Genomic DNA, 18,300 nt, shown 5'->3' with positions numbered 1-18,300 from the left:
TGTAGCGCGACAAAAAACTGACACGGGACAGAAGACGAACGGGACAAGCGCTACTCTCAACTGGTTTATTCAAGTTTCGATCGCATACATTTGTACATTTCCCTTCTCCTTCAAGAACCTAATCACGGGAACACTCATGCGAATGACAAGCAAAAAATCCACACGCTTGCATCAGATCAGGCTATCTAAAAAGTTATACTCGTAAGAGTACATCTTCACCGAAGGGCTGCTGACGCATTCCGGCCCTTTCTTTTTGATATGGAACGCCTCTATCAGTTCTCGCGTTAGCGCATCTTTGCTTCGGCCAATGACCTCTGTCTTGTTTATAATTGGTGAGCATTTGCATGATTTGCAGTGAACTACCATATTTGTTCCGCTCCCATTGTCAAGGCATTTTTCATGCTCGCGCAGGCGCTTGTTCAAGCATCGTCCGGACTGGCCAATATAGACTTATTGTCTATATTGGCCAATATAGTCCCGTGTCTGTTTTTTGTCGCGCTACAAACATCCCCTCAAGCAAAGTGTCAGCGCACGCGGTGAGGGAACGGGGAAAGAGGAAAACGGAAAAGAGAAAGGAAGAAGAAAGAGGTCTGAGACGTACCCACAACGCTGCTTTTAAAGAGAGAATGGAAGCGAAATTCTCGCCCTCCCTCTTTTCTCCCTCCATTCCTTCTCCCGAGGCGTGGTTTCTCGGTTTGGTTTGGAGCTTCCTGCCACGCTGCTAGATGGAGCAGTACGTCTATCGTTAGCTTTATCACCGGCAGGAAGCATTTGTTCTCGCCAGAACTGTCTACCATTTGCCAAGTAACTGATTCCTAAAAGTCACTATAAATTAAAGCTATCAAAAAGAGCCAACTTTAAAAACTGTATTTTGAAAAACGCTAAATTGGCTATTCGTAGCTAAATCAAATTATTGGAAGCTAGTTAGTTCTAAAAGTCGCTAAGTCTAGCAACGAAGTAGCTAAATTGGCAACCCTCCTTTCAGCACACGGGCGCCTTTTGCGTTTCGCCTCCATCGAAACACAGCCGCAGACTCGTTTGCAAGGCCACTGCCGGAGGGGTTAGAAATGGGGAAGAAACCGGTCCAAGTGGAAAGGGGCCGCAAGAGGCGAGGAGGAGTTCAGGAGGTCGCGCGGCGGCGGCAGAGTTCAAAGGCTGCTTGAACGCTCAAATTATCGTGGTGGTTCAGAGTGAAGTAGGGTGCCTCGTAGCGTGCGCTCTTCCCCGCCGCCGTACGCAAGGGAAGCTCTCGCGACTACCGCGGAGAGAGTGACGCGTATGGCGACGTGTTTTCCAGAAAGTTGCACTTACGGAGCGCTCCTGGAGCCCACCTTTCATTGCACAGAAAAGCTGTATGTGTCCCGTGCGCTGCTGTCTCAGCTAAAGTCCCTAAATAAACTAGTGTCAGCCTGCGTGTGGCGCCATCTGGGAGTTGCCCCGATAAAGGATTTGGGCAGCATTCGAATATTTGTACTGACTGTTTTTACCGGAGCTATGTGAAAAATTACCTGCGGTTCAACCACACTGTAAAAAAAAATGCTCCACAGTACAGAGAAACCCGCTGGTAATGCGTTGCCGGAGGGTTTTCCGCAACATGAATACAGCGACTCCGTCCGACGGTTGTCACATTCTTGGTAACGGAGAGTTACGCTATGCTATGCACGAGAATGAAATCGTTTCTTTGCAACGAATGCTTCTGTTGTGTTCTTATTAAAGGTCCCGTAATGTGTATGCACACTTCCTCCGTTCACATGGAAGTCATCTGATCTAGAACGGAAATAATCTGCATTGTAATTATGTACTATCGAGAGCAAAAATAACAGACCCCTGCCAGCGCGTGCCGATCCGCGCCAAACTGCATGCGAGCACCACCTGACGAAGCGCTCCTAGTGCCGAGACCAGCGCAGTGGCGTGCGCCCATCTCGAGGAGCGCTACGCATTGCGTGCCACTGCGCTCGTCTCAGCATCTGGAGTGCTTCGTCAAGCGGCGCTTGCATGCAGTTTGGCACAGACTGGCACGCGCTGGCAGGGGTCTGTTATTTTTGCTCTCGATAATACTTTCAGTAGTACATGCACATGCATCTGTGTATAGCTTCTGCCCAGAATGTTCACTGCAGATATAGCAGTCCAGAGGCCGAGGAAATGAGTATTATGTACAAGACTTTCATGCATATTATGTATTGCACACGTACAAAGAATGCAGCTTAGAATGAAAGAGTGGCAAGTGTTTGGTTGAGTACAAGTACATACGTTTTATTTTCATGACAAATTGCACACATTGTACCTCTAAACATTGCTGTCGGATACATCTGAAAAGACAAAAAAATCCTTATTTAGTAGCCACACAACACCTATTATAAATTTCACAAATACATTTGAACCATCTGCTATTGAACAATTGGCTTTCGTAGAAGCTTGTAAAAGCCATTTACTGAGAACCAAACCAACATGATTCATTGCCTAAAATTCATTTCTCATAGCAGTAAACAGCAAAAACCACAGGGCTAGGAAGAAGCAGACAAAATGCGCTTACTCGGACACCACTGTGTGCATGAGTCTTTATGGTTGTCTACAATTTTGTGCAAATAGAAAGTAGCTAAGGATGGGTGCCAAATACAATTCAATGCAGATGCCTTTCATTACATAGTACTCAATGCACAACTTAGTGAGCAAGGAACATTGCTAACATCTGAAAAAGGCCAGACACTTGCCCACAAGCATGATGATGATTGTGATTTTTGATGGCGCGAGGGAATCTGAGGACAAAGAGCACCATGGCACAAGGTATTTTCTTCATCTCAAGGTGGGGCAATGAACCATTTGGCCGGCATTTCACCCTAAAGAAGACGAGCACCAGGTGAGGAGAAAGCTTTTACCCACTGGATTGGTGGTTACCCAGCACTTGCCCACAAGCAATCGGGAAGCATACTTCCCCGAAACCTTATGCTTTCAGTCATAGTTTCCATTATCTCAGCATCTGCAAGAAAATGTACTAATCTCTGATGTCAGTGAAAATGCAGCCACAGGTGCTGGTTGCTGCTCACTAAGGTATTCAAATATCTCTGCAGTGCGCTTCACAAGGAACAGATGCTTAAGTTTCCACAAAGAGCTCTTTGCAGAAATTTAACCGAAGGCTGCTGCCATGTTAACCTTTTCAAAATGATGGCCCAGAAAGACAAAGTGTAGTCATGTGTCTGATGTAGAAAAATGATGAAGGCATGAATCTTTCAGCTTCTTCAACAGCTGTGATGTGTTTGTAACTGGTATTGCTTAGTTTGGTTATTAGGGTTTAACGTCCCAGAGCAACTCAGGCTGAGGGACGCCGTGTTGAAGGGCTCCGGAAATTTCGACCACCTGGGGTTTTTTAACGTGCCCTAACATCGCACAGCACACGGGCCTCTAGAATTTCGTCAGCAGCCGAGCGCCGTAACCACTGAGCCACCGCGGCAGGGCTGTTGCTGGTATTGCTTCGCACAGCTTCAGTCTTCTCTTTGACATTTCGTGAAATCATTCCATATCTGTGAAAGACCTCGCTCGCAAACATTTACATTTTGGTTCTAATGAAGGAGCAAAAAAGACCCATGTCCTAGGCCTTTTTTGTGACACTAAAGGAAGGCCCGCTTTTAGGGGTCATTATTACGAAGAGGTCCATGTGGCAACAAACTTTGAAACAATTTCTGCAAGGGCTGAGTGTTCTGAAGCCTAAGAATTTCTCATGAGGCGCCCTGTAGATTGAGTGCTCTGAAGCCTAAGAATCTCTCATGAGGTGCCCTGTAGATGCATCAGAACACCTAAGTGAGCTGTTACTGGGTCCTGTGAGTGCTCTGTCACTTGACATTAAGGGTATGTACTTTTCCTCGACACATGCAGTGATGATGTATATGTTGAGCGAAAGCATAAAAGACTTCGAAGAGTTGCGCTTCCAGATTGCTTGCGGAGGAAAGCACAAGAGTCTGGCCATGCTCAGCTGTTAACTTTGCTTCTTGCTTGTTGAGTTCTGCAGTGAGTACTACGTAATGACAGAAGGTATCTGCATCGACTCATGTTTAACATCTGTCTGTGCGACCTCCATCTTGCAGGACACGACAGGCAACTCCATAATGCCCTTCATGCACCGAGTGTCAGTGTGTTCTGTCAGCTTCCTGGCCCTCTGTTTTCTGTTCATAAAGTTAGTACTGCCTTAATTCTCCAGTCCATGAAGCCTGAATGTGCTACACTGGGTTGCTCCACGCGTCATGCAGTAACCTGGCCATTTTTTTCGTACATCGGAGGCACTCAGGTCGCAAGCCATGCTTACTATATTCAGCAGATAAGTGTGCATGTGAGACATATCATTTATAACAAATTTTAACAGCGGTATTTCTTGCAAGAATATCTAACTGCTACTCAATTTTTCCTCAAATTTTCAGATACACACTCTTATTCAGATTAAAAACATAATTTGTCTACTGTACTCTCGTGATGCCACGTCTCGAGTTTGCATCAGTAGCTTGGAATAGTGCCTCTGTTACCTCTGGCAATGAAATCGAAAATGGTCCGAAGATTGTATGCATCCTTTGTGATAGATATATTAAGCGCTGTCGTTTCTAAGACTACGACTTTCTTCTAGCAGACCTTGGTATGTCTACTCTTTATGACAGGTGACTCACGCGTGACATGCATTTTCTACATAAAGTTGTGCTCGGCTCTATTGACTGTGAGCAGTTATTGATGTCACTGCGATTTCGTGTGCCTCAGGGAAAAACCACCAAATGCTATGATAGATTTTATCCTGACATGCATGCCATTTCACCAATAACTCGTTTGCAAATAATACAATTCAACTTTTTATGACACAGAAATATTTGCCTAATTTCCTGTTTTCATTGTTTACTTCATTATGCTTGTTTTTCTTTACTATTATTATCATCGTATTTGTGACCATTTTTCTGTATTATGTCTGTTCACGTCATCGTGTTTGTATTGACTTAGTGTGCACTCATTTAGGCCAATTGGCTGTTCAGGCACATTTAAAATAAAATATCTACCTATCTATTTAAGCAGAAGCACAGCACCAAGGTACTCACCAACTGTTTGAAGCACTGTGCGCAACTTCTTGTGCTGACATGAATACAGGTACTTTGGAATGCACATTGTCCAAGTCTTCATCATGCCATGCCGCTTCGACTCTCTGGTAGCAAAATTTTCCACTAAAAAAAAGAGCAATTTTGTTTGTTAGACTAGTAATATTAAATTTTACTATATAGTAGGTACTTCTCATCATTCTACCCCAGACTAAACCATACACTAGTGAGCATCATGTTTTGAATTTTGTTACATATGATCACAAAATGTGGTGTAAAAAATAAGTCAAAATAAGTCTGACAAAGTAATGTTTAAAAAAATCTGGGCACAAGGAAGAAGGAAGCTAGCCAGATAGCCTGGACGAATGTTTTCAGTTTCATGCAAGCATCAGTACCTTCGCACACAAAATGTACAATTTATTGGGTTTACCCTTCCAGAATGAATTTCATGCTGCAAACATCTAGCTATGCGAAAAAAATTTTTAACTTCCATTCCAGACAAAAGAAAGAAAATTCCTCTGGTGTTTCTTCACAAGCCTCTGCAAGTATACAATTCAGTGAATCTACTCGCAAGTACGTGAACCTACCAGCACGAGACAATGACTGGAAAGGAGACAAAGCAGGCGCTGATTCGCAACTGAAGTTTATTGAAGCAAACAGGGAGTACATAGAAAAGCCAAACAACACCACAAACTACACAGTTACAGATAAGCTATACCACAACATGAGTAAAAGATCGCCCTTAACTTTCCTTTCATCTAGATAGTCCGACTCGTTGCATATTAACACGATGGACAGCACACTCAGATTTGTCACCGAGTCATAAGATGTGTCTAGCCTCGATAATTTTCCGGTTAATCTGCTCCGAATGTATCGCCAAAATGAGTGTTGCCAAACGGAATGGCTAGCAGCCTTCACATTCCTTGCGATGTACAGATAAGTAGAACCCCTACCAATATCCAAATATCTCTTGTGCTCCCGTGGTCTTACATTCACACACCTTCGAGTTTGACCAACATAAACCCAACCCCAAGATAACAGCATCCGATACATTTTACAAGGCACATATGCTTTTCCCGGACCAAATTCACAAAATTATTCTTAACAATTTTACAGTTTGTAGACAACTAATTAGGGGCCAAGAGCACCATTTCTGCGTCATACCTTCAGACCACATTTTTCAAATTGTGCGGCAATCTGTGTATGTACAGTAACACAGTCAATCTTTTGGCATCTCGATGGCTGGCCCCGGCCGTATCCTGCCAATCCCTGTGAAGGGGTTTTAGCTTTAACATGCTAAAGGGAAGAATGGCGCAGCATCAAGTAATAAGGACAGCAGGACAACAAGCACACGCACAAGTGCCAACCTTGGAGCGGATACAGAATCCAAGAGCACGTGCTTGACCATCAGCACTGAAAGACAAGGAAATGAGAAAACACTGATTTGAACATTCAAGATTGAATGAGCCTAATCCTAAACATAAACCCAACCCCAAGATAACAGCATCCGATACACCACATACATTTTACAAGGCACATATGCTTTTCCCGGACCAAATTCACAAAATTATTCTTAACAATTTTACAGTTTGTAGACAACTTATTAGGGGCCAAGAGCACCATTTCTGCGTCATACCTTCAGACCACATTTTTCAAATTGTGCGGCAATCTATGTATGTACAGTAACACAGTCAATCTTTTGGCATCTCGATGGCTGGCCCCGGCCGTATCCTGCCAATCCCTGTGAAGGGGTTTTAGCTTTAACATGCTAAAGGGAAGAATGGCGCAGCATCAAGTAATAAGGACAGCAGGACAACAAGCACACGCACAAGTGCCAACCTTGGAGCGGATACAGAATCCAAGAGCACGTGCTTGACCATCAGCACTGACAGTCAAGGAAATGAGAAAACACTGATTTGAACACTCAAGATTGATTGAGCCTAATCCTTGACTGCCAACGCTGAATGTCAAGCATACGCTCTTGGATTCTGTATTTGCTCCAAGGTTGGCACTAATGCGTGTGTCCTCTCCTGCTCTCCTCGTTACATGATGCTATGCCATTCTTACCTTTAGCATGTCTGGCCAACTTGATCAATCTTATACGCTCAGCTTTAACAATTTATCACACACTCCTGCAATAGCATGGTTGGGGAATAATGCTTTCGTAAGCCTCAAAATCTGCTCATGGAGACCACTTGTCATGCTGTGAAAGCATCACTTCATCAATACCGAGCCTAGCCTAGATGACGCAATGCTATCTTTCACTAGCTTAGAATGGTTCGGCCAATAGTCAAGTAGCTGCTTGACACTCCTGGGTGAATATCGGCAGCATACATGGCATGTGCAGAACATCAAGGTGAAGCCCAGAAACCGCAGCTCTTTTTGATGGGACATTACCTCTAAAGAAATGCTAAGTTAAAGAAAGGCCTTGCTCCTTAAACAACTTGACAATATGCACAGGTCCCACACTATCGCAACTTTTTGTAAAAGACCAGAAAATCAGACGCAGTGAAAGATTTTCCCCCAGCCCATGCAAGTTCTTGGCAATCACTCCATCCACCCTGCTTAAGAGAATATTACTTAGCACAGAGGCATTCAATCGATACATATACTAGACTTTTGAACATATGCCGCACATCCATACTCCAGAAACATGCTCTTCAAATAAAAGGAGGTGAGTCCAAAAAAAAGACTATTACGCACCTGTTCCTAAACACAACCTCATCATTGTGCTCCGATATACACATTCACAAGCTTTTCATACGGTCCTCATACGGGATGGAATAAAATAGTTCTACATCGACACTAACCACCAGAGAATCTGCTGGATTGCCACTCTTCACATACTCAACCACGCTGCGAATTGAGTACAAGAAACGGATCTTCAAGTTGCGAAGTAGACAAATGCTTTTGCAAATAACCAGACAAAATTTTGCAAGAACCCTTTTCTGAAATTTATCTGAAGAGCATGCTAGTGAATAGCATTTATTTTAAGAGCATGGCTGTAGAGTATTGTAGAGCGGTATGTGTTCAAAAATCTGGTATATATAGTGGTTCGAAGATGGGCCTTGTGCTAAGAGATATTTTAAGTAGGGTGGATAGAATGATTGTCAAGGACTTGCATGGACGGGGGGAAAAATCTTTTGCTATGTTGATGATTTTCTGGTCTTTTACAAAGGTTCTGATAATTTGGGACGTGAACATATTCTCAAGCTGTTTAAGGAGCAAAGCCTTTGTTTTAGGTTTACCTTGTAGCAAATGTCGCCACAAAAAGAGCTGCGGTTTCTGGACCTTACCTTGATGATCTGCACACACCATGTGTGCTGGTGATGTTCACCCAGGAGTGTTAAGCTGCTACTTGGACACAGGTTGGCTATTACAAGCTAGTGAAAGATAGCATTGGACTGTCAAGCCTGGGCTCAGAATTGATGAAGTCATGCTTTCACAGCATGACGACTAGTTTCCAAGAGCACATTTTAGGTTAATGAACGCAGGATTTCCTAACCATGTTATTGCAAGAGCATACAATAAATTGTTAAAGAATCCGAAAGCTTTTCACGGCGACCGGCGCAATCAGGCCGGGGCCAGCCAGCGAGATGCCAAAAGACCAGTTGTGTTACTGTACGTACATAGATTGTTGCACAAATTGAAAAATGCGGCCAGAAGGTATGATGGAATAGCGATTTTCTTGGCCCCTAATAAGTTGTTTAAAATATGTAAAACTGTTAAGAATAATTCTGTGAATGTGGCTAGCGAAAAGTACACATGTGGAGTGAAATGTATATGTACCTTGTAAAATGAACATGTTATCAGACACTATATCTTGTGGTCGGGTCTATATAGGTCAAACTGGAAGGTGTATCAATGTAAGATTACAGGAGCACAAGAGGGTAGGGGTTCTAACTTTTCTGTATATTGCAAGGCATGTGAAGGCTGCTACCCTTTCCTTTTGGCAGCACACATTTTGGCAGTAAATTCAGAGAAGATTAAATGGTACATTATTGAGGCTAGACACACCTTACGACTCGGTGACTAATGTGCAAGTGTGTTGTCTATCGCACTAACACGCAATGAGTTGGACTATCTCGATCAGGGGAATGTTCAGGGGCATTGACTCATGTTGTCATGTATGCTTATCTGTAATTGTGTGGTTTGTGGTGTTGCTTGGCTTCTTCATGTATTCCTTATTCACTTCAATAAACTATGGCCGCGACTCAGCGACTGTCTTGTCTCTTGTCTCGTCTTTCGCACTGGTATATTCACCATGATGTCTCACCTCTGCAGAAATCCAACACGACATTTTCCTCTTCACACTTGAGGTTCAGTGCATAATAAGGCCAACGCCAGTCATCCGCAAGAAAAGTTCATGGCTCCATTAACACTGCCTCCCGCTTACAAGACACAGTGCGGCATTCATTGTAGATTCTACCTGCAACACAGAACGCAAAGTTTTAGTTTGAGTGGACTAAACTAGGAAAGAAGCACAAAATATCTATGGCCAAACCGCCGAGCTGAAAGAAATAGAGGGTAGTGTAATAGTGAATATACTGATATAGTTTTGTGTAACATCTTCTATTCATATAAAATGTACACTTTTTTTTCTTATGCTGACGCCTGGGTACACTATTTTGTGCACTTATTGCATGGGTCCGAACTAGCAGCTTGCTAACGGCCCAGATGCTTTTATCACCCTGTTTGTATAACCTTCATCCAAAGTTAATAAACTGATATTGCATGCAAGATATATGCATGATATATTGTGATATTCAACACTGCTACCATTGGCTTAGCCAACTATTTATGCATGACAAAAAATGCAGTATCACATAAATACTGATACAGTACTATTAGTGTTAATATTAGCAGTGCAGGTTCAATGAAAAAAAAGGGGGCCTAGTGCTAGCTGCCATTCCCGCAGCAGGCTTGTGACCAATCGCCAGTTTAAAGGAAAAAGGAATGACTGAAAAGGGAGAGAGCCAGTAGGAAGGAAGACAGGCATAAAAGGACTTAGGATACAATAGGCAGGCAAGGTTATTTAGACAGCAACCACAAAAGAAACATTAACACCCAAGTAAAGATGTACAAGACCAACCATACCATTGTGCACCGTGGATAACTTGTTAACCTCATTTAGCCCAAAATATATTTTCATATATACTTGTGCTATAAAGTGATTACATTCATTAATAGCATAACTGACCGACTGAAACCAAAACAGGGATGAAGGGCGGTGAATGAGCCCCAGGCGTGATGCTTTTGCCTTCCTAGTGGGACACAGAAGGATCATTCAGTTGAACATCGGGTCTCTGAGATTAATATGTAGTTTAATATTAGCGGAAAAATAGAAGTAGTAACAACAAAGCAAGCAATGTAGCTGAACACTGTTCTATGCACATGAGAAAAAAAAAGCATTATGAATAACCAAGTATGCAATGTTTGTAGCTGCACATTTCTTCATACACGTGTCTAAAACATATGCACATGATTTGCCACAAGAGAGTGTCTAGTTTAGATAGGGTACCTGCTATAGCAGTAGTGCACAATCAGGCTGGAATTAAATGCAAACAGCGCCTATGAACAAGACAAAATATTTCTCCTGTGTGATTTCAGCTTGAGTATGCAGCTAGCCTGATTCCTGTTTCTGGTTAAGAGATCTACCTAATACACATATATGAACCCTTTCTAAATGTATAGCTCGCTGCGAAGTAGAAAAGTACTGCACATGTATGTTCGCATTTCGTTCCGGCCTGACTGTAAATGCATAACGTCTGTCTAATGCATATCATTATCAGTCAAGGCTGTCACTTCCAACACCAAGCAGATATGTGAAACCTGTAAGAACTCCTTGAAGGCAAGAGTCTGGAGACAAGCTTCTAGACCCACTCTGAAGGATGTAGATTTGGTGTTTAGTGTGGCATATAATTACTTCTGCATTAATAGCGAGCATGCAAGGCCAATACAAGGTGCTTCTGAATTTGGTCGCCTAAAATTTTTTGGGAGAACGCAAAATAATGCTAAAGAGCAATCTATAGACACAATATTGCATGCTGAATAAACAACAAGAAAAAAAGAAGGCAATGCTCTGGAAGCACCTTCAGTCATTCAAGACAAAAACGATGAGGCATGCTGATGCTGCTGCTTGAACAATAGAAAAAAGCGACTACTGCTTACCTACAATAAAAGCTTCCTCTGAGCAAGGAATGAAAGAGAGCTGTAACTCATGAAACCTCTCGTCATTCTTTTTACAAAAAAGAATTTAAAAGGCTGCAATGCAAGAATCCCTGCCATAATAGTATTCTCCTCACACTTGGGTTGCACAAGCCAAGGCTTTTAACAGCATGTGTTTTTGCATGTGTTCATTCTGAAGCATTACACGGTTGAAGCGACACAAAATATTTACTTCCCCATGAACCTGTGCATGTAGCATAATCACAGAAAATATTTTTTACACTGGACAGAAATACAACAGCATAGTGGCGTAACTGACACACAACAGGCTTCGGGGACAATGCAAGACAATGATCTGAAATCCTACACAACAGACCTGCGACATTACAATGGCTAAATCCTTGATAGTAGTATTTGAGAGCCTTCTAAATGCTCGTGCGCAACAGGTGGGAGCACTTTACTGCGAAGCAACAGTAAACCTTTGTCACTAGTCTAAACAAAAGTGCGCCTCATTGCAACTTCCACTAAACTTTTTTGCTCCCAGTGCAACAAAGCAAGTATACAGGGGGCTCAAATGGCAATGATACGATGTGTTAGGCTATCATGTCATCATCTTAACATAAACAATGCATGTGGTCTCTGTTCCGGACTGCCAATCAGCCTCGAGAAGACAAAGATGCTTATAAAAAAAGAACAAAGCAACAAGCTCTCAAACCTCACAGTGAACATAGAAGTAGCCGAACCATGTAACCTAGCCAATAGTTCGAAGCTAAGCAGCAGAAGAAAATATGTCAAGGCCAGGACTGAGCAAACAGAAAATCATGGAGGAAACCTAAAAGTAGCAAGAAGCAATGAGAGTGGAGTTGCCTTGATGTTCATTGTCAATACCTACTGCTCAAAGTAAAGGAAACCAGGGTATAAGCAATACAGCATTTCATACTATGCTTTGAGCAAATGCAGTGAGAATGAAACAGACTAGAGACTTGTCTTATAACATTTTCACTCTTTACTTTGCACCAGAGGAAAATAAATTTGTGTGCAGTTCACCTACTGCTTGGCACTGTTAGAAGGAATGAATCCAGGTCTCGAAAAGCCTACAGAGAGAATACTGATGCTGCATGTGCATTTCTCTCTAGACTCCCTCGTTTATTCCTTCCCTTAGGTTCAGGAGTTCACCGAGAGACAGTTACTGCCCCATTTCCTTTCCTCAAAAACCAATCTTAATTTCATTTCTCTCAACTGTCCTGAAATATTTATAAGTTATCAATTTTTTTAGTGCCTAATTACATACTGTAATTTTTGCAAGGAATATGAGGTTGATGGACAGAAAAAAAAAAGTCTGGAATGGTACCTTAGGTAACTTGGCACCTGGACAAACAGCTAACCCACTGGGCGTCCCCAAGGGCTCTGCTGCGAGGCGTCCCTAGCAACAGTAGCCGGTTGTCCAGATCCAAAGGAACCACGCGAATGATTACCGAAAAGTTTAAGGGCAGCAGATGCATGAACACAAAACAGCTTTTCAGCACTGTTGCAGTGGGATGAACGGTTCTTAATCTCTAGACTATACCTGGTATTAAATAAATTATCACAAGACCATCTCGAGCGCAGAATGATCTCAAAGCACATTCGAAACGCACTACCAACATGGGCAGCCTGTGCTCAATTGAATCCAAAAGTTTACGCTGATCGACCAATGTTACTTCAAATAGAGACAGAAAGCGCATGCACGTTGTGCTGATGTTACCGTGAACATAACATGCGACGAGACACAGGGTTACAATAGAAACAAAAAACCGCTTTCAAAATCTGAGAAGAAATTGCTCACCTCACAAGTTCACCAAACCGGAGACGACGCCGTGTGGCTGCCGCCAGTCACTCGCGATGCACAGAAACAATAAAAATGCAATTCCGCTGACTTTCCTTGAGCAATTTTCAGTCGATTAAACTTCAAACTGTTCGCACCGACCACCGTTCACCTCACCAAGCATGTGTGCACGGAGGAAGTAAAATTTATGCGGGCAAGTCAGCCGCGCAAAACGCCGAGCACGATGCCATTTGCAGAGCTATGGTAGCTATGGTGGCTAGTAGAGCTGCACGGGAAATTCATAGTGTCATTCGCGTATTCGCGTCCATACTTATGTTGCTGACGCCGCAAAAGCGCACCACCTTGAAAACATATCAGATGTATTTAATTTTACCGTAGCTTTTTTAGCTGACAACTTGAATGGTTTTACATATTAAAATTTTCTTTTCGTTTCATGAGTGTTGTTACCCCAAGAGCGCAGTGCATGCAGCTTGGCCGTGACGAGTCGAAGCGCTAGCCAAGCCCGCAGTCGGAACCATGCGCGGAGTGTGGTGTTGAGCATAGAGTTTCTTACTATTACCTAGAGGGAAAGCTGGCAAGCCGTCTATGGGAGTTTGCATGGAGACCCCACGTGACCACCTCAACCACCATGGGCGCTCAAAGCATCATGGGGCGGTGAGCTACTTGTTGCGGAACTGCAACTTTTGGCCAAAAAATAATAAAAAAATAAAGCTGTTTGATAGCTACAAACGTCCTAACATTCAATATCTTGTCTAATGATTGCGACAAACGAGCAGAAAAGCATTTAAGTGCAAAGTTTGCCTAAAATAAGACATGACTAGCTTTCCTATTGGCCAAGTGATGAACACTAAAAAAACTAATATTTCGTAATTAACAGGCGCACTTTTAAAAGTAAATATGTTTTCAAAAAAAATGTTGTTGTTTAGATACTTTAAGAAGTTTTTAATGGCATTTCGGAAGAGTAAAACCTTTTATTGGCGTCGTGTGTCGTCGCGTCTTCACTACTATGGCTTTTGCACACTGCGTTCGCGCGAAAGTCGTCTGCGCACACACGAACTACGTTTTCGGAATGAAACGCCTTAGTACTGCCACTCTGTGTTCCCGAAAAACTACGACTGTGCCGCAACAAGTAGCTCACCGCCCCATGATGCTTTGAGCGTCCATGTTGGCTGAAGTGCAGCGCCGCCAGCTTTCCCTCTAGGTAGTAGTAAGAAACTCTATGGTGTTGAGTGAACAGGGGCCCGATTCTCGATATTCGCCAATCCGCCATGAGCGGGGCGTACCCGTGACGTGTGAATCGGGGCGGTCCGAAAATGCGTAACAGCAGAATGTAATGACGACATTGAAGAATAAAGGAAAAAGTATGACAAAAAAATAAACGGTGTCGTCTGCTACTTGGCGCCAAGTACAAAAAACACCGCCGAGTTGCGGCCCGAAGGGGAGTTAGCAAAGTAGCGCCGTAGAGATGGACGGTGAATTGCGTTGCGGCGGCGGTCTCGGCGTACTCGCCGCACAGTGATGGTGCTGAATGCGACGCTAAAGACCCTGTGGCCGGTCGTCACGGAAATAAGAGTTTAGCGGTAATTGTGCTGCATGAAGCGAACGCTTATTGCCCGAAGCCATCGCGTAGCGTGTCGCGTCTCCGTACTTGTGAGATGCGATCAGCGTCACGGAGAAACGGCTGGCTCTCGATCGTAACCTCAACGCGTCAGTGGCGTTGGAAAGCTTTACCTCACCGTGTCACGTGCATAGACCTTAACACTACCCTTGGTTACGTTTGCAAGCGGCCGCGCACGAAACGCGACTGTGAATCGCGTCAAGTGCAACGCTATGAGCGCGTACGTCTTATTATCAAAAGCGTCAAATGCGAAAGCAAAATAGGGAGATATATTGTTTCCCGCCAGTACTTAAAGAAAAACAGACAAAGCTAAAAGTCCCCTGTCAACAGAAGCATGTATTTCACAGTGTTGGCGTTTCACTTAATCTCAATAGGACATGGCACTCATCTTTTGCTTTGTGAACATTAACTAAGCCTGCCTGCAAGCAGACTTCACGGACTTTATATAAAAGCACCTCACGAATGCATGGCATAGAGTGGCAGGTACATAATTTCATTCAAATAAAAAAAGGCTTTCAATAATGCTATTTGATTTCAATGTTTGAAAAGGCCCTCAATCTCGTTAATTCTGTCTAACAATGAGCACACAGCACTTACCAAGGGCATATAGGCAGGTACACCACTCGTGTGATGCAAGTACGCACCAAAATGTGAGAGGTGAAACAAAATTTGTCATGCCCATCCCTACAATTCCTTTGCTGTAGGACAACAGTAATGCATCCACAGCAGCACCAGGCAGCTCCTTTCAATGCAGCAAGATTCCTTGTAAGAGGGAAATGTGTGATGTCAAGAAAGGTGAAGTCGGCTGGAAAAAGATATCTTCACATATGCTACTCAACATTGGGGAACGGGACGAATATAGAGGGGGATAATGAAGGTGGAGTGTGATGCCACATCACAAACAGCTAATGCAGTGTGCAAGACACTTGCTTTATTTGCTTCATGCAAGTTATCGGTTTGGTTTATTGGGGTTTAACGTCCCAAAGCGACTCAGGCTATGAGAGACGCCGTTGTGAAGGGCTCCGGAAATTTCGACCACCTGGGGTTCTTTAACGTGCATGCAAGTTATTATCATATCATGCACATACATGCGTATTATCTAGTGCGCATGTAATATTAAGCCTGAACATGGCTCTGGGTCAGGTCAAGGAGCTGAAGGATAATAAAAACAACGGTGAGTTAAGAAGGAAGAACAGCAACACAACAAGAAAAGCACAAGCATGCACAGCAGCTAGATAACACACGAAGGGGGCAATAAATGCAAGGCTAACATGACCCACAGTATTTGAGGGAGGCAGCATCACAGACAAGCAGTGGTATTCTAGCAAAAGGTCTCTTAATGCAGCATGATAACATTGGATGATGTGGATTGGTTTTGGCAAGCCCTGTGCACGCCACGAGCAATCTACAAGAGGCCTCAGTCATGTTTCTAGCCTGATGTGCAAGTGCATGACTTTCCCTCTGTGCACACTCCTGACCACATACATATCAGGGCCATTGTTGGTTTTCTTTGAGGGGTGGATCACAATGCCGTTAGGCAACATTTACACCATACACTGATGCAATAAAGACCCTGTGATGCCACTATTGCGCACTGCAGGAGAGTAATGCTCAATGAAATGCGTTCACTCTCAAAGTACCTTCCTTTACTGTGAACTAAAATAGACAACCCTCTATGTACACTCAAAATATGATATCTACAGTTCAGTGAAGGGCACCATACCAGATGTAGGTGCTGAAATGTCGGCAAATGTCTGAAAGGACACTGAGGACTAATCGAAGTTGCTCTGCAACAGTAGATTACCACATTCCAATAACAAAGGGCCTACCTGTACTGAGAACAAAGCTTGTGTACAGCTCAGAGATTATTTGTTCAAAGAAGCAGTTCAAAATTACCATGGTGAAGTGCGTTGGCAGGAAGGCTATTACAGCCCTTGGTTGGTAGTAACTTTATTAGTCCCACTTCAGTGGATCAGGTGACGGTTAGTGAAGGGGTGTTGAAGAGGTCGGCGACGGCCCTCAGGCCACTTTAGGTGACCAGGCACTGTTTGGCTGCAGCAACCTTCAAGGCCCAGGCCATGATGCAAAGCTGAAGCTCTGCCTGTGAGCTGCGCAGAGAAGCCTCCCATCGCTCCTGTGATTCCACCCCTTGGAAAGGAGGTTTCGGTTTGTTTGGGCAAGCCTGATATGAGCGTTTAAAATCCGCTCTGGTGCTCGAGCATAAGTGACAGGTTGGAGATTTCTCCCCTCTATGTATGTATTACACTCCACTGCATGAAAAAAAAAAAAAACAGAACACTTAAAATGCCTAGTGGTGTGTGCACATGGAGGGTAAATTGTTTTTTTGAGCATGATTAAGGCAGCTTGAAAAATGGTAAGCAAGTCTGATTCAGAGTTTCCACGAGGAGAGTGTTAAATAAATGAACAGAAGCTATTCACCACCAATATAATGATAGAACAGGTTGCAAAATGTTGATGAAATTGGAGTCATTGCAAGTGCCTGTGCATAAAATTTAAGCTCCCTGAAAAATTACCGTCTTGTACAGCTTTGCTGGCTAATTTCTCTGAAAGTTCTAGCAGAAGTATGAAACCAAACCAAGTCAGGTGGAAACAGGCTGCTATTCTTTTTTCAGACTATAAGAATAATTTTTTTTTTCCGACTACCACCAGGTAATATTATTAGTGCTGTATGGTATGTGATGGCATCGCAATTAGTGCTAAGAAGTTATTGGGTGCCATGTGCAGCCAGAAAAGAAAGGTACGGAAAGCCTGCACACACCACTGTCAAGGAGAGAGGCTGCCATTCAGCAGAAAACCCAGTGTTATCCAGCCGGCATTGCGTCAAAAGACAAGCTTCACGCGTGGATGTCCACAGTGAAAGTCACTGAAAAGAGGATTTGTAATCTGAATCAAACGTCAGCACACGTCTGAAACTACTTCACTTTATAAAATAATAGATTTTACGTACAGAAAATTAATAAATTTCTTTCTGCCTTGAAACCCATGACCCCTGGATCGCCAGCCAGGCACGCTACCAACTAGACCGTGTAGGCACATTGACTTTGCTGAGGTACAAAGGGGGGGGGGGGAGTGATGTGTGGGTGCTGTTGGCTTAATTTGAAGCCTAGCAATGTAATTACTGCAGTGAACTAGAGATGTGCCAATTAGTGAGAAACTAATTACAATAACATTACATAGGTGAACTGCAGTGTGGAAGAGCTCAAAGACAAGAATTGGGAACCTGTGCTGAGGCAACTTTGATAAATGTGTGAACATGAATGAAGAACAGTGACTGTGTGTGTGAAGAGAAACCGCTGCAGGGAGCCATGAACACTGTTGTGTGATACCCATGAATGCTGAGCTTAAGTGTGCCCCTACATTTTTGGGGAGCGAGACAAGTTGCATTGCCTCTTAGGTGTTGCAATTTGCTCAAAAAAAGTGGTGTCTTTTACATGCAGAGTGAAAAGTTTGTGGAAGCCATTATTGGCAAAATAATTTATTTCCATCACTGAACTTCATGCATCCTAGAATTCATTATGCAGCCTAACTGCGAATCATTACCTAGTGCAACAATACACATTGACGAATATGTCTCGTCTACAAAGATAAGAATTTTTTTGGGACAG

The 18,300-nt window shown here is 43.3% G+C and overlaps 1 long non-coding RNA gene across 1 annotated transcript; it reads right to left on the bottom strand.

The window, feature by feature from the left end:
• Window positions 1–2,227: 2,227 nt before the first annotated feature.
• On the bottom strand, window positions 2,228–13,316 carry LOC149326652 (uncharacterized). The gene is made up of 4 exons (XR_016286604.1): window positions 13,057–13,316; window positions 9,340–9,492; window positions 5,067–5,189; window positions 2,228–2,309 (listed from the first exon to the last, which is right to left on the bottom strand). It is a non-coding gene; the product is annotated as an uncharacterized LOC149326652 (long non-coding RNA).
• Between the last annotated feature and the right edge of the window lie 4,984 nt (window positions 13,317–18,300).

This window comes from Amblyomma mixtum, chromosome 10 (genome assembly GCF_055824585.1).
Source record: "Amblyomma mixtum isolate Tamu chromosome 10, ASM5582458v1, whole genome shotgun sequence".
Lineage (NCBI taxonomy): Eukaryota > Metazoa > Arthropoda > Arachnida > Ixodida > Ixodidae > Amblyomma > Amblyomma mixtum.
The sequence above is the reverse complement of the archived record's forward strand: the minus strand, read 5'-3'. Positions and strand labels throughout refer to the sequence as shown.